At 37.8% G+C, this 16231-nt stretch overlaps 1 protein-coding gene across 2 annotated transcripts in view; it reads right to left on the minus strand.

Annotated features, from left to right (window-relative positions):
* Positions 1–16231, minus strand: part of Zfpm2 (zinc finger protein, FOG family member 2) — a 440358-nt gene that overhangs the window by 350014 nt on the left and 74113 nt on the right. The window lies entirely within an intron of this gene.

Here is a 16231-nt window from a genome sequence, read left to right on the forward strand (position 1 = left end):
GCTCTGAAGTGGATGACATGGGAACACCATGCTGTTAAAGAAATAACGCTTCCGACTCGCTTTACTAAGTAGAAGCCTGCATTTACTCCAAAAGAAGTAATACGGCATTTTCATCCACAGAGCACAATTACGGTAATCTGTACTAATTGTCACTCTGCCACTGGTCTTGACAGGATAAATACTTGCAGAATTAAGTTTTCGCCTCTCTCTCTCTCTCTCTCTCTCTCTCTCTCTCTCTCTCTCTCTCTCTCTCTCTCTCCCCCCCCCCCTCTCCAAATGTAGCAGAAAAATTAAATTTAGGGTCAAAGAGAAATCTCATCATTTTAAATGTTTCAATACTATTGTTTTTATATCTGTGTAGGCCAACATGCCTACATCCAGTGGTCTGTGCAGGACTGTCACCCAAGTGAGTTTCCTCAGGACTGAATTGACAAAATACATTTGCATGGACAGAATTAATGCATTTAAATGAAGGCACACCCAAGCAACACTTTTCCTTTAGGGATTGTTTGTCCTCTGCAAAATTTTTCCCTTATATAACTCAACAAGAAGTGTTTATTTTTAATATCCTGGTAATTGTCGCTCTTAAAATTGAAGAGTCGAAACTAAATAAATTCATAGATCTCAGATTTAATCTGTTATTGACAATTTCAAGTCTAACATTTATAATTTTAAACAGTTATGTCAAATAACAAGACCTGCAGGCCACATATAAAATACTAGCAAGATACCCCTCCCCTCAGATGGGTTTGTTATGTTTATTAGTACATTTCCTAATGACTTAGCTAGTGAAGACGCTAGTGAATGACATTTCCTTACTTTTATTTTCCTAAAGTATTTAATGTAAGGTTTGGTAAAAAGGAAATACGTTAAAAAGGTCTCCTTTGTGTTTGATGTAGCAGTTGCAGAGTGCTTTCTTACATGGTCTGCTGTGCAGCCAGAGTCCTTCCGGGTTTATAGTCAGGAAAGCCACTCGGCTAACAGAGCAATGTCACAGACCACTAAGTGAAGTTGTTCATTGGCAAAGCGTGGCATTTTGAACGCCTTCTCTTTAACACCGTGCATTTCCATGCGAACCAGTGTACGGTAGTTATAAACATTTTCTTTCAGAAACAAAACTCTAAAATACAAGAAACTCGTAACATGAAGGTGTTAGGAAGTGGTTAGGCCACAGTCACCAGTCTTTTCCATCGGTGTTTAATAAGTTAGCTGTATAACCAGGGGTCTCGCTCTTCCGACTGCTACAAGTCAACCAAAGTATGTGATCCCCCTTCCAAAAACTTCAAGAGATCTTTTGTGGACACCAAAAATAAAACATCTGACTGCTCATCTTCATTTTTTATATAATCCATACTGGATCAATTTGTAAAGTAACTGATTTAATATCAGTTACAACAGAAATGACATTATATATTCCTTTGGGGGCCATATTTTTCTTTGAAAATATACACTCTGAATTTTACTTACAGAAATAACTTCCAATAATATAACAAATATTGAAAAGTTCATGTATAAAATATGGAAAGCATAAAATCCTTCATACCTAGAGAACATGCATGCATATTATAAAAATAAAATTAACATTATATACTTTCCTTTTTAAAATTGAAACAGATGTGATAGAAATTTTGCCAGATCTTTTATTAAAGATAATGTTACTAAATAATTAAAACACAGAATAGAAAATTGGCTCCAGTGATATATATATTAAACTAAATTTTGAGAGCTGTATTAAAATCTTGCTCCTATGATCACATGGAAGAAAACAAAACCCTTCAAAGCTGATTTACACTTAGTAGACCTCAAACTCAGTTAATGTCCTGTTGATTTGAACAGGTGTACAGATTTGAAACGTACATTTCACTTTCATTTCTAGGTTTATGAAAAACTTATAATTGATAAGTCTATTGCATATCCAAGAATTAAAAATATGTTTTTAGGTACCTCTTTGTGAGGCCAAGCATGTAACTGAAAAGGAGCATTTATGTTCAAAACCTAAATATGGTAAAGGTTTTTAGGCTCATTTGTTCAAAAGGTGTGAGAACTCAGTGTCAATATTTAGAATGAGATGCAGTGAGATGATTGATTAGTCCATTTGCATTCCTCCCAAAGTAAATGCAGCTTTATATAATGTACTGTACTTTCAAATGTGAAATCACTAGCCACTTCTTGAACCATCGAGCCAGATGCTAAGAAGGTTTCTCTTAAAATGCATAGTATTTATGTTTTAAGATGGGATCTCACTCTCCTCTTCATACTATTTCTTTAACAGGAAACAGCACAGATAATTGGTGGCCATAAACTAACATTTTAAAAGGGTAAATAAGAGACACTTGAAACCCAAGTATAATTAATAGCACCAATGAAGGAAGGAATAGAGAGACCTCCTGGGTATGGATTAGTGGGCACGGAGTCCACTTCAGGAAAATCACCACACGTAATTTGACACAAATAATATCTCCTCAGAAAAGGCTCACAACCAAGCTCCATGTGCCCTCATGGAGAAAATTACTTCTGATTGAGGCCACTTGGCAGGCAAGTGTGAGGAAATCTGAATTTCAGTTCTTCAATTGTGTCTGATTTATAGATATTCAAACACTCTTGCCAGAATTAATAGTCTTGGTGTTTATAAACATCAAAATTTACCTGATTTTAAAATACTAAAAATTAGCTATCTATCTAGAACCATGGCTACAAACTAAAGGGAAGTCCACCATGCTCTTAATTGTCTCAGAGAATAAATGAGCAGTCCTGGGTGCAAAGTATGTGTTCTGCTTTTAGGGCAGAGAAACAATTGTGTGTTCAGGGCCCATTTTAATTGGCCATAGCTACCTTTGTGTTCCAGAAATAAAAGAAAAACAAAGGTCCAGTATATTCACAAGATTCACAGAACTCGATGGTACTGAGCAGCCCAGGGCCTCAGCTGCATGCAAAGCCCAGCCTAGTGTGTGCCTATCCTGGACTTTGACATATGGTGATGATTTGAATGACCCAAAGTTGTAAAGGGACACATGAGATGTTAAAGATTAAGTCATTCTGTTCTATACCATGGTAACATGATCACTGAGTGAAACGTAAAATAACAGATCATACATATATGGCTAGGCAGCAGGTAGGGTAGAGTTAATCCCCTGGGTAAAGGAATTTTTGAGAAAAGGTCGCCACAATTTCAGGGGGCTAAATAAATCCCCCAAACACATCCATAGCAACTGAAGTTAGAGCTAGAAGTAGACAAAGAAAATTTGAAGGTAACATATAAATGACATGCGAAATAAAGAAAGCAGTGATCGGCAATTAAACATCAAAATCCAACACATGTGTCTTTACATACACTGTTTGGCTCTGTAACTTCTACCTTGGCAGCCTGCTATACACAGGGCAACCCTCAGGTAAATGTCAGAATGGTCTTTGTTTAGATAATTCAAAGTATTTCAGAATAAGGGGCACCAACAAAAGAAATTCAGTTCTGCAGAAATTAACATACAGTGTCATGTATGGAGCAGGGAGAAAGAGATGCCAAGTTCTATGGTTCGAATGCAATATCCTCCATACAAAAATCTTTCCTCTTAAACAGCCATTGGCACTAATTTATTATATATTATCTTGGTTTGATTTTGCATGCATTTTGATCAAAACAGAACACTGTCAAAGGAAAACTATAGAGAACATTCAATCTCTTTCACACATTAATATTCTAAGCATTCTAGAGGCTGCACAAGGCTAGCCACCTAGTAAAATGAGATTGTTTCCGAATTCTGGGCAGCCTTGATTACAACTGACAGGTGGGAAGAAAGTCACATTAAAATATTATCATTTCTAATAATTACAATAATCCATCACAGTGTGCTCAGAAATTCTGGTCATTGAGTTTTTCCCCAGAAATACACACAAATATTTCCAGACCTTTTCATTCCAGTGGTTTTTGTTTGTTTGTTTGGTTTGGTTTTTCTTTTTTAATGTAGGCTGCTTTTCACTCTTTGTACTAGTATCAGATAAACAGCTAAAACTTAAAACTTCATCACAAACTGTTACTTGTGCACGCACAGAACAAGGTATCTACACCAATGGAATATAATTTTCAAAAATGTTAATAAATTAAGAAAATGAAAACGGTGAGGCTCTGTCCAAATCTCTTACTTCTGAGTCATGTCCCTTTCATAATTCCTCTGTAACAGATGTATTCAGACAAAGGAATAAGAAAATTCATAAATATGTATGCACAATCATGCACACATACACAGGCACACACACACAAACGCACACAGGCACAAGCACAGGTACACACACATGCACACAGGCATACACACACATGCACACACACACACACACACACAGGCACAACAATAGGGGTCTCCAAAAATCACAATGTAAGAAACATATATATCCTGTTTGAATTACCACATTACAACTGAACTACATTTGCCTAGTGATGTTACTTTTTAAATTTATAAACATATTTTTAAAAGGTACAAATTTAGACTCACATTTATGCTGTAAATACACAAATTTTTAAGCTATTTTACATTTTTCTCTACGTGATTAAATGAACCAGGGGATTTATATTAACTGTCTTGGTATCAAATTACCTGTACCTTACCTTAAGTTTCTTTGTTAATTTCAAGGTAATAATCATCATACACAAAATATAAAGCCTTTTTATGAGAAACAGTAATATATATGTATATATGATAACTTAGTAGTTCAATTAGATGTTGAAGGGGAAAAGCCTTCAATTATAAAAACTTGAATCTCTGAAAAAGGTGCTCCTCTTTTTAAAGCGGTGTTTTGTTTTGTTTTTACCTTACTTAGTCGTGGATGTATTTTGTGGCCCTCGGTAGCTCATCTCAGAGTTTTCAACTGTTATATTCAGACATTCGTATGAATCATCATTATCCTGTGGGCACATTGCAAAATACTTCTCACTTGGTCCCTATTACATTTGTCTCATGCATATCCCACAGAGTCGTTTAATGAGAAGGGACAGGGAAGAGGAATGCTCTTTGGACAGTGCAGATTCATACTAACTCATGTAATTGAGCTTAACAGAAAGAATAAAACCTTATTTCTGTAGTCTAAAATATATAGTACTTGGGGAGAACCAGCTGTTTCTGCAGTCACCCACTTCCAACAATAGTGGCATCAGGGGATCTGGTAGGAAAGAAACGGTTTTATTAATTTTTCGCCTTATCTACCAAAAGAATGTTGATTTTTTTCCCTCCCATTTACATTTGTTGCCTGCAGGTAGCAGACCAGAGAATCATATAGTTGAAATTCTTCTTTTTTCATTAATTTCTTTCCATGTGTTATTTCTTATATATAATTGATTTGGGGCTTTGCTCATAGCTGTACATCTTTTCAAAAAAATATATCTGTACCCACTGCTGTCCTTCAATCAAAAAAGTTAAAGGAAATTACCTGAGTTTTGTTAAGTTTATTAAAAATGAGATCTGTGGATATTTAAATTGAGATTTGAAATGTTAATGCACAAAAGACATTAGAGGATTCCTCATGGAACTTTCCATTTGACCACACAGCACTGGAAATGAAGGGGAAGGGGTCAGTTCTTATTTAAATTGTTTCTTTGGAGGAACTTTTTAAATAAAATGGAGTAAGACTGTGCTATAAAATCTGTGCTTACTTTTTATAGAAGGTGGTATTAAAAATTTTATATCTAAATCCCCAAACAACTCAAATTGTTACATGCCATTTCCCTCAAATGCTTGCTTTTGGAACATGTAAACTAAATGAAAAAAATAGTAATGGACAATTTTTTTCTTAGGATATACCCAAACTTTGCACACATCTTGTATAGTAGATTCAACTGATAATGCAAGAAAAATAGTTACAGAAGAAATAGAGACGACATGTGAACTAGAGTCCTTAATGACTAATTTACTCTCAGGAACAAGTCGGGCATCAAGGAAATTCACTTTATTAGTAAATGCCTTGTGCATTGACCCAGTAAGTTAGTGACAAGAATGGCATTGAGATTCAAATATTTTGTAATCCGTTCTCAGTCCAGAGCCCCATAAAATGATTCCCAATTTATGGAAGATGGTAAATGTGTTGAAAAAAATATGATACCTTATTTTTACTAAAATGATCAGTCCCCTCCCTTCTATGCAGGAGATACATTTCAAGATCCTTGGTGGATCCCTAGGCCATGGTATCAAATCTCTCTCTCTCTCTCTCTCTCTCTCTCTCTCTCTCTCTCTCTCTCTCTCTCTCTCTCTCTCTCTCTCTCTCCTCTCCTCTCCTCTCCTCTTCTCTCTCTCTCTCTCTCTCTCTCTCTCTCTCTCTCTCTCTCTCTCTCTCTCTCTCTCTCTCTCTCCACACACACACACACACACACACACACACACACACACACACTTTTATCCAAACATACACACCTATGTTAAACTCTACATAATCAACTTTGTAAACATTTTAAACATATAAAATAAACTGCATAAGATATTAACGACAATAAATAAGCTTGGTGTCATGGCATGTTGTGATTTTAACACTTGGAACGTGAATGGGGAACTCAAGGTTAGCCTGGGCTTTAAAAAAAGACTTCATTTCAAAAATAAATAATGACAATTAAAAGCAGGATAATTATAGTATATACTATAACAAAGTTGCTTGGTTTGGGGGAATTTGGGGTTTTTAGGTTTTTTTTTTTCCATGTGTATGGTATGGTATGTATGTGTGTGTATGGTATGGGGTAATGTGTGTTTGTGTTTGTGTGTGTGTGTATGTGTGGTGTGTTTTTGTGTGTGTGGTATGTGTAGGTGTTTTTTGTTTGTGTGTGTGGTATGTGTAGGTGTATGTTTATGGTGTGTATTTGTGTGTGTGTGTGTGGTGTGGTGTGTGTGTAGTGTGTGGTGTAGTCATGTGTGTAGTGTGTATTTGTGGTGTGTCCATGTGTGTGTTTCTGCGGATGGAACCAAGGGTCTGAAGCATGCTTAGCAAGGGCTCTACTCGAGTTACATCCTCTTCCTGAAGTTGTCATTTAATATTTACAGTCCCACCATGGCAGTAAGTACAAAATACAGAAAGCATTGTACATAACATAGTTCTCTTCATGAGACTTTCAGGCATGTACTCAACACTCTTTATTCATTTCATTAACAATATTTAGAGTGCTGGAAATGGCAGGTATTGTATTAGGTCCTGGGATCATAGCATTGTACAGAATGAGAGGACCCTACCCTAAAGGGAGTTAATAACTTCCATTCAGAAGACAAACTTGTGCACACAAGCTATGAGCTTGAATAGAACATAACAAAAAGAGGTTCTTATATAATATACTAAATTATGTGCATTTGAGCATTTTCTTATCTTCTCTGTTATACTTCTACCCTATCCACATTTTCAACTGGAAGTAGCATGTTTGGAATTCTGCATTGTGTCTGTATGCCTCAAATGCTCATTCAACTAATGATTTCTCAGTTGAATTTAATTGTAATACAATTGAAAATCAAACTGTGAAGTCTTAGCATGGAGATGTAGAAAATGAGTATAAATGCCTTATATTAGATCTTTACCTGCACACTCACACATACATAAGTCTGAGTACGTATTCATATTATTATTATTATGTATAATGTTGGAAATAATTATTCTACTTGACAAAGGATGCAATCCATTGTCTTTCCTTGTTATCTCTCTCTTAGCCTGATATGTGATTTCTGGAATGATGGGATTTTTTTTTAAGTCATAGATGCCTTCATGAAACTTCAGATGACAATGGAATGCAGTGCATTAGATTGTTGACTTATGGGCAAGAGGTGAAAGAATTGAACAATTCCACAAAACCTTTTGAACATCTACATCTTATAATACACATAGATTAATCAAAATTTGTAATTTTATAAACCTCTAAAGGAAAGCACATACATATATTCTTTAAGAATTTCAATTCACCAGCAAAATACATCTACTATTCTTTTATAACAAGCAAAACAAATGCATTTGTAAAATAGTACCAGGGGCTTATGCCCTGTATGCTTTTACCACAAAGATAAATCAGTAAAAGTAGAAGTGAGTTTTAAAAATCATTTTGCAAGTAAAGACACACGAGAAAAAATAGAGGCACATGGTCTTTGATACAAGATTAGAGTTATATCCTCTTTCTTAGTAGGGTAAATCAATGATAATGTACAAGTTGATTTTTTTAATATAAATGACAAAAATATGGCTAAAAAGAATTATAAACAAGGTGCATTGGTTATCAACTTCATTAAACACTTTATTATGCCAACATGAATAAGGGTGGCCTTTAAAGAGATCTGCCCCAAAGCATAATAATCATACTACACAGTGAGAAGGTTGAATATATGTATTTAGGAGTGTGTGTGTGTGTGTGTGTGTGTGTGTGTGTGTGTGTGTGTGTGATAACTAAAGGGGCCATAAATTTGAAAGAGAAAAAGGGCTTCATAGTTCATGAGAAGGGTTGGTGGGAGGAAAGGGAAGGAGGAAATGATGTAATTACATTATAATTTCAAAAATATTATACAAAAGATCTACCATGGATTTATCTCTTGAGAAGTAACATGGGTGTATTCAGAACATAAAAAAAGAAAACAGCAACTCATTGCAGAGTGTTTTGGAAAGACACGGAGCTAGAGAAAAAATAAATGAAAATATTTACATCTAGAATATGATATACAGTCAATATATAACTGTTTTTCTTCTTAATTTTTTTATTTTGCTTCTTGATCAATAAAATCTGAATGCAACCCACTTCTCATCTTTTAATAACACCTCTTCTGACCCTGCCTTGTTCAAGCAATTATTTACCTGTGTAATTAGAACTAATTGAACCTTCTGGTGGAATTAATAAATTATTAATATGTGCTCAAAATGCCTAGTTTTGGCTGAATATGCAACTGATGGGCAAACCTTGGCTCTCAGAGTGCAACCAGCACACCAGTAGCATTAGAATCATCTAGAAACTTGCAACAGATTCAAACTGATTGTCAAACTCCACCCCTCATCTCCTGGTCCCAGAACCTTCAGGAGTGTGACCTTAAATCTGGCTTAACAAGTCATAAGGTAACCCTGATGGATGTTCAAATTTGAGAACAGGGCTGGGATAGAAACACTAGCCAGGAGTTATTAAGAAACAGCATAGATTGTATTATCAATATCATTTGTAATAGGCAATATAATAGCTTAGGTGGTTACAGGCTCCTGCTCCAGCCTTGGCTGTACATGTTTACCACCACAGCTGAGGATCGAACTCAGACCTCTCTCAGGCAGAGTTGCTCAACCCTGTGTATGCAGCCCATGGGCAGAACTGGTTATTGATGCACTGCTGTTGCTTCGTTCTCTCAGTACGGAGTCCAGCAAGTGTCCAAATAACATCTGAAAGAACTAATTCTAGGAGGGTGTGGAGGAGACGGCAGCCACTTCAGGCTAACCTCTCGTGTTATTTCTCCATCTGCTTCAGGAGTACTGGAAGATGCAAGCAGTGAAAGATGACACCATTTTAGAGAAGACTCCTGTGCCACTTCCCAGCTCTCCTCACATGTCTGGCTCAGGGGGCGAAAAAGTAACAGCAGCCTCTCAGATTTCAACATGACACTCTTGTTGCGTGGGTCTCACAGAACAAGATCTTCTTAAAGCCAATGCATTCTCCACCTTCTACTTTGCCGACCTAGCATTTTAGATGATGTGAGGAATCTTCTGCCCCGACAGGCAGTGCTGACCAGCCAATAAAAGAGGACCTGGGTAGCAAGGAGTCCTGGCCAGATCATACTCCCTTTCTTCTGCTCATCATCCATCACTGCAAGCCCTTATCGGAATCAGGCCGCTGCACAAATCAAGTGGGACTTTGCAGCACAGTGTCATGGCCGGCTTGCAGTGGAAACCCACCCAGGCAGCTCACCCAACTGCATGTCGTAGCACTACCACCCTGGACCAAAAATTCAAGGTGAGGGCAAAGACAGAATTGGCTTCCATTTTTCACAAGTGAGGTGGCATCCCAAGCCTGGAAAGCTGCCAAGGTAGCCCTGCTTGCGTTCGACATGGAAAATAATGATGGATGTTCTTTCTAAACCTGTACTGTCGTGCAAATAGAGATGGGGAAAACATCCCTCACACAAAACAAAGCATTGCTGTGGATCCCATGTACTGGCCAGAGGAGAAAGGTTTTAAGTTAACTGCTGAGTTTCACAAGTCTAAGTGTTATTTTCCAAATTTCCTTCCTTGTACATTTCTTTCATTTTTGGAGTACTACAAAAGAATAATAAAACCTTCACCCAACCTCCAGTTGGGAGAGCTTAACAAGGTAACAGAGGCTGTACAAGTAAAGGTAAAATAAAAGAAAATAGAAATTCCACATGTTCGATCTGCTCTAATTGTAACCTGCCCTGAAACACACATCAGCAGGACACTTTAGAACAAAGCTTTGTGTGTTGTCATTAATGGTCATAAAGGTACTTGGATTCGGGATGTGAGCACATCTCAAGGGGCCCAGAAAGCACTTGTCCATAAAACCTATCACAGAATGACGTTTACTTTATGCCAGCACATTAAAGGGTGTCTTAAGACACCAGGTACTTGGAGAAGCTGTATTTTCAAGAGGAGCCCAATGCTCTCTGGAGACCTGGAAGGGCAGGGAGAGCTCAGGGATAACCAAACCGGCCCACCCACAACATCGAGCAGATGTACCCTGGAGGAAGCATCTAAGGACGCTCTTAAAAAAGAAAATGTCGCAACAAAGCCTCCTGCAGAATAAAAGCCAGTACCTTTACAGGCAGGAGTTATAGGGTAAGTCAAAGGTGGCGAGCTCTCATAAATGAAAGCTCCCGTGGTGGCTCCAGGCGCTCCAGTGTCTGTGTCATAAACCCTGTTCAGCCTCCCTGCAGCCCTTCCCCATGCACTTCTGACGAAAGCATACATTAGACATCGTGTGTGGAAGGAAAACTGGGCATCTTAGTTAAGCACAGCCACCTTCTCTCCCAATCTGTAGGGGTAAACAATGTGTTTACAATGGTCTACTGAAGGCGGTAAGTTGTCAAGTTCCATTTTCCATGATTTCATAACATCTATGTAAAGAAGACGAAGAAAGTTCTCATTAGCAGCTCCCCAAACTCAATCGCCTTTTCTCACTTAAACCAATGAAATCACATCCCTTCCTCAAGGTAAAACATTCCAGAGAATGTTAGATTCAGTGGGCATGAATATATACCACATTAGCAACAAGTTCAGAGGACTCTGTGCCCCAAGATCATTTAACTCACATTGTTCTTAACATGGTTTCTAAGCCTTGGGAATATATTAACTCCTAACTTGAATTATAGAGAATTAACATTTCCTGTTTTCAAATAAAGGGTGCTGCTAACAGACGTTGCTGTGTTTTCAGGTTGTTTGCTTTGCTTTAGCTATTAGTTTTCACATTATGTTTTTCCTACCTAGAGTCAGAGTGATGTAAGTTCCACAGGGCCAAATGCATTGGTGTGCTTTATGCGGTGCTAATCTCTTCCTCGCTCAGATATTATTTTCCTGTCATTGTTTAGCAAGCCATTTCTTCAGCCTGTATTCTCTGACTTTATATATTTAAGGTTATTTTACTCTGGGCTTTTAAAATTATAAGCAAGCGAACCCTAGTTGCAAATGCAAAAGTAAGAAATAAATTAGTGGTTGCCGTTCACTGTTAGCTAAGCCTTCCAATTTGATCCCCTCTGTAGATGTGAGCTCATGCTTTCTGATTGCAAAAAAAAGTATGCCTTCTATCACTCAGGACCACGCCACACTACCTCATCCTCCCTGCTCCAGGCTTCTGTCTTGGAGTCACTCTGATATTTGATCAACTATCAAGGGTATATGGGAAACGTTTGTGGAAGTTCTTACAGGGACAGTCAGGTACCTAGGGTTGATTCTCCTATTGTTGATGTTGGCTCCAGGTTTATCTCTCGTCTTCTACTAATGACATCAACTTTGGTTTATATTAAGTTCGTGCTGAAGGTCTGATGTAAATGTGGCCTTTTAGGACCCATTCCCAAGCTTAAGCAATTCGGTAACAGCAGCCAGGAACAAATACTTTGTTCTATGTTCCAGGTTATTCTAGACCAGGATACTTGTCAAGGCATGGAGGTCAATCGTCTGAACCTGTTGGGATGGAGGATGAAACAGACTGAGTTCTACAACATCGAGAGAGAACAGGAAAAGTAGCCATTCTTTTCTTGTATATTCTCAAGGTCATTTTGTTTCCATAGATTTTAATCTTTGTTTGTGGAACACACTCTGCCCTACTGTAGGAGGTTGTACATCCACTGATAAAAAAAATGACTTATTACTTCTGTAACATCATTTTCTGTGAGGTTTAGCTTCTGATCCATAACAGACACACACACACAGTCTCAGTGTGGCCTTGAACTTCAAAACTTTGTGTGCACCATGTGGAGACGTTCAAGGGGAAATTGTATGGGAATTCTTCTTCTCCAGCTCTTTGGATTTCCTTGGGACACAAAGGAAGCAGCATAACATTTAGGTTGTCGAAAGCATTACCTAGGTGGTTTGGTTGTTTGGGTTTTTATTTTAATTTTTAAAATGTGAGGCCAACTGGAGTAAGTTGGAGTGGGAGCTGCAGGAGACAGTGGGCACAATGCACCTGCTCTTTTTCTAAATGCTGGAGGTGAGGACGCTAAGTATTCTCAAGAAGTCTGCCTAGACTCCATAGAGCATCTGAAGCTTTCAGAGAGTCTGGGAGAGAGTCAGTGTGTAAACATGAAATGAACTGAGATACATGCGCACATTCATGCAGTGGGGAGGGATTACAAAATACGGAGAGAAGATCACTCAACCTCCTGGTTAGATACGGTTTGTTTACATTTAGCACAACTCAAAGTGAGCAGAGTTGTACAAAGTTTGGGGAAATGACTTAAATACTGTATACCTGAAAAACACCAACCAGTGAAAATCCAGATTCAGATATTGTGATAAGGTTTTAAAAAGCAATGCTTCCTATAGAACAACATTTTGTGTATCTAGGATCATCGAGGAATAGACTTTTTAACTGACTCTTGTGGCAATCACTAACTCAACCATTAAAGTTAAGAAGCATTAGAATAAAGAGGAAAAAAAAACTGGAGAGTGAACTTTTGAAACTTCTACAGCTAATGAAACACAGGGCTAGAAGCCAGGCATGGTGGCATACATCAGCCACTCCGGCATTCCAGACACGAGAAAGAAGTATGAAGGTTCTAGGCCAGCCCTGGCTACATAGTGAGACCCTGACTGAACACAACCGAGCCTGTTTTCTTTAACAGAAGTGCACTTCTGGCACTGTCACTTGAGTGAGTGACGACACAGCTCTGCTCCTTTCAACGCCCACGGACTGGGTGAGGCAATACGACTTCCCTGGAAACAGAGGAGACCGTCCCAGTCTCGCAGGAGCCTGCTCACCGCCCTTCAGTGGATTTCATCACCAAGATCTCCGCTGCAGACTGCCTTAGTTTCTGTGATTTGAGGCAGAATCTAGGCCTACAGCCAAGTCCCCATTTGCTAATAATTACAAAACTCCCTTAAAATGAATAACTTTCTCGAGATTGCAAATTTTGGTCTCTGCAAAGCCAAGGAGATCACCAGCTTTTACTGAGAAGAGAGAGCCAGTCAGCACTGTCTGTCCTAGGAGCATCCTGGACAACTGATCTAGCAATCCCAGGACTATGCCATCCCTGCCTCAGACAGGAGGCACCAGCAGCCTGGACAGAGCAGAAAGAAAGATAGGGACCCTGAAGTCCTTGAATGCTCTGCTTACAGCATGGCAAATGTCTATGACATTTCAGTACGGAAAAAAATATATTCTGTGACTACCTAGTGGTTTAAAGTCTGGAAATAGAAGGGGAAGTTAGAACATAGTACGAACAATGTCCTTGCCCTTCTTTCTTCAAAATATTTATTTTATAAAATACAGTGATACTTTAAAAACTCAGATTCTGTTTTTAGGAAGATTCTTAAGGTATTTTTTCAAATAAGCTAAGAATGTAATAAGAAAAAGACATGATAAAAATTACAACAACCAAGTAAAAGTATGACAATAAACATCATTTTATTATAGAGAGAAAGTTGATGATGCAGAAAAATTGGATTAGTGAGGCTGATGACAAGCTGTGGGAAATAGCATGAAATGCAGAGAATAACAAAAACATTAAAAGTGAGATGGGAAGATCTAGGGAGAGAGTGGAGCAGCTGCAAGCTACAAATGATAAATTTAAGTAAAAGAAGGCAATGTGTAATCATGTACACTATAATATACGTTATGTATATGTATACTATATATGTGTATATGTATTATATATACATATACATATTTATATATAACTTTTAGATATAAAAAATCCCTATACCTTAGATGATTGAAAACAACCAAATCAATACTAAGTTTATGTATGTTTTATTTTCAAACAGTAGGAGTACAGAATTTTTTGTACCATAAAGTCTATCCTTCTTTTCCCCAAAATACCAAAGTATATGACTACAAAGAAAACCAAAAATGAAAGCTACAGTAATATAGAGACAGCCTATTACATTCAGTTAACTATAAGATGTATATGTAATGCTGATTGAAACATAACGGGAAATTATATTGTAAGACGCCATTTTCTCACAGGATCTAAAGACACTCTGCCAGCATCAGAGATAAATTTTTAACCACCGTGGGAAGCACAGCTTTTCTCAGAGAGTACTTTTCAGGAAACACCAAATCTTGTTAAACCCAAAGAGGAATTCTAAAAGTCAGGTCTAAATGCTACTAGAATTAAAGTAACAGAATATTGGCCAATAAATACAAGGGAATCATTTCATTTTGGACACGGTTAATAGACATGGATTGGAGTAACAGAATGGATAACTTCAGATGGAATATTAACCTTTTTTGTTTCCCCTGACAGGAAAAGATATGCACTAGGCATGGCGGTCCTTGCTTGTATCTGCAGTATTAGCAGGAAGAGGAAGCACATCAAGAGCTCAGGGTCATCATGGGCTGGAGGGTTAGGGCTTGCACAAGGGTGAGCACCTATGTTCAACTCTCCAAACCCCAGTTAAAGATGTCAGCCTAGGTCGATGGTGTGCACACTTTTAATCCTGGGACTCCCGAGGCAGAGGCAGGTTGAATCTCTGCGTCTGAGGCTTTCCTGATCCACAGTGTGAGTTCCAGGACAGCCAAGGCTACAGAGTGAACCTGAGAGTGAACCTGAGAGGAAGGGAGACAAAGAGCAGAATCGAGAGAAGAGGGTTTTGTGTGTGTGTGTGTGTGTGTGTGTGTGTGTGTGTGTGTGTGTGTGTGTGTGAGAGAGAGAGAGAGAGAGAGAGAGAGAGAGAGAGAGAGAGAGAGAGAGAGAGAGAGAGAGAGAGAGAGAGAGAGACTTACAATCCCTGCATTGGTGCTCCGGGAGGTGGAAAAAGCAAATCCCTGGGCTTCACTGGCCAATATATAGGAGCTCTGTCCTCTGACTTCCACACCCATGTACCCCCACACTCTGACTCACACTCACAGACACACAATCATACACACACACACACACACACACACAAACGCAAAAATTTAAAATCAAAATTAATGTCGAACCTTTGAAAAATAAACAAAAAAGAATAGAACTTTGAGAAAACAATGAAAGTTTAAGATTGAAATAAAAAACAAAAGTTAACTAACCTTTCATCAGATAAATATTTCAAATGATGTAGCTGTTGCCAAATGGGTAAGGAGTTATCACTTAACCAAAAAGAAGGAAAATGAAACATAGCAAGGCAAATAATATTAGTGTCAAATAATAACTTTACTTAAAAATAAACAAATGAAAGTTTAGTATCTTAATGTAAGTATTAAGTAGAGATATTATTGCCTGCCTAATGCTAACAAAACATTATCATGAGCCACAGTGAGAAAAGATATAAGGAAAAACTTGATCTCTGTAAACTAAATGGTCTGTTCCATTCTGTTTCTTAAAAATGAAAAAATAAATCCTTACAGGAATTCATAAAATATTAATAAACACTAGCCACAGATTAACAATTAAAAGCCTCAGCCATCTTTAAAGAGAAAATTGAACAACAACATGGTTTAATTAAAAATTATATATAACTTTAAATAACTTTGAATTTTTCTCCCTAACACACTTTCTGGTTTTGGTAGTTTGGGGCTCAAGTTTTAGCTTCCTCTAGTGTTCTGAGTTCAGAGCACTTAGGAGAGGCTGTAGAATGACCACTGAGGACTCAGGAGTGAGAGAAATAAGATGCC

Source organism: Peromyscus maniculatus, chromosome 20 (assembly GCF_049852395.1).
Source record: "Peromyscus maniculatus bairdii isolate BWxNUB_F1_BW_parent chromosome 20, HU_Pman_BW_mat_3.1, whole genome shotgun sequence".
In the NCBI taxonomy this organism is placed as follows: domain Eukaryota; kingdom Metazoa; phylum Chordata; class Mammalia; order Rodentia; family Cricetidae; genus Peromyscus; species Peromyscus maniculatus.